The following is a 1,489-nucleotide window of genomic DNA, read 5'->3' on the forward strand; positions in this document are numbered from 1 at the left end:
AGACTAACTTTTCTTGGGTACTCCCTTACTCCACCTAACCTTCCTCATCTTGCTTTTCCTGGATTTTCCCAAGTCTTTCTCCTCTTCCCTTCAGGGCAGATGTTATCTCTCCTGGGGCTTAATATCTAGAAAGATGAGTACAAAAACCAACTTTTGACCTCCCAGGCCTCAGGGGGGATAGATCCTAAAGATCTGGTACTTATTATGCACTTATTCATTCAATAAGTATTTACGTAGAACAGTTCTTAACCTTGGGTGAAGCCACTTCTGAAAATAATGCTTGTTTTTTAAATTAAATTAAAATTAATTTAATTAAATTAAAAATGTTTTTTGTTTTTTTAATTAAAATAAATGGTAAATTTCAGTTAGGACTTAGTGAAAATAGAGATGTATTTTTTTTTCCCCAGCCACATTCACAGACCTCCTTAAATCTTAACCTTGGAGGTAAAGAACCTCCGATTTAGAGCCGTCTAGGTACAACTCCACGGTGCCAAAGATAAAAATAATAGCTAGCATTTATATAGTGCTTTAAGGTTTACAAAGTGTTTTACATATATTATCTCATAATAGAGAAAGGTTAAGTGACTTGCCCAGGGTCACATAGCTAAAAAAGTATCTGAGGCAGGATCTGAAGTTAGGTCTATTCTGATTCTAAGTCCAGTGCTCTATCTGCTTTGCTATCTAGCTGCTTATAAGAACAATATTGTCCCTGATTTCAAGGGACTTGCATTTTAATAAGGAGGATATGACATGTTTAAAAATAAGTATAATACTCAGTAAAAATCACGTTTACCACATGCTTATCTCTGCCAGGGTTCACAAGATGCCCTTGATCCCATATATATCTACATAATTTGTAAAAGCATAAAGTCCTTTCTTTAAGGACTTATTTGTCTTCATGTTGTTTCAACCAATAGAATATAAAAGCCTTTATGGCAGAGATTCTTTCTCTTTTAGTGCTTTTCCCCTTTTTTCCCCCTCAGGTAATTGAATTCTCTGTGCCTTCCTTGGTTGCTATATTTGCTTACCTTTCTTGTATTTTCTATTAGACAATTTGTTCAGGTCTGGGGTTCTTTGTGGAAATGTTTCAAAAGCCTCTTTTAGAAATTAAATTTCCATTTTTCTTCATTAGGTTAGGCTTAGATTTGTAGTGTTTCATCTTGAGTCTCTTTTTCTTTGAAACACATTATTCCTTCCTATGGTTTCTGGTGGGTGCAGAAAAATCTTGTGTTATTTGAATTTCCTTTCCTTTATATTTCTTTCTTGTGGACCAGAGGTGGGGTGATCTCTTAGCTGCCAAATTCAATGGTCTTTTTTCAAGCATCATTTTCCTTGATTTCTCTGCAACCTTTGACACTGTAGATCTCTCTCTCTCTCTCTCTCTCTCTCTCTCTCTCTCTCTCTCTCTCTCTCTCTCTCTCTCTCTCTCTCCCTCCCTCTCCCTCCCTGCCTCCCTCTCTCTCTCTCTGTCTCCTTTTTTTTTTTTTTT

Source organism: Petaurus breviceps, unplaced genomic scaffold (genome assembly GCF_028583685.1).
Source record: "Petaurus breviceps papuanus isolate PSGF00001 unplaced genomic scaffold, PetGlider_PUasm1.0 191, whole genome shotgun sequence".
NCBI classification, from domain to species: domain Eukaryota; kingdom Metazoa; phylum Chordata; class Mammalia; order Diprotodontia; family Petauridae; genus Petaurus; species Petaurus breviceps.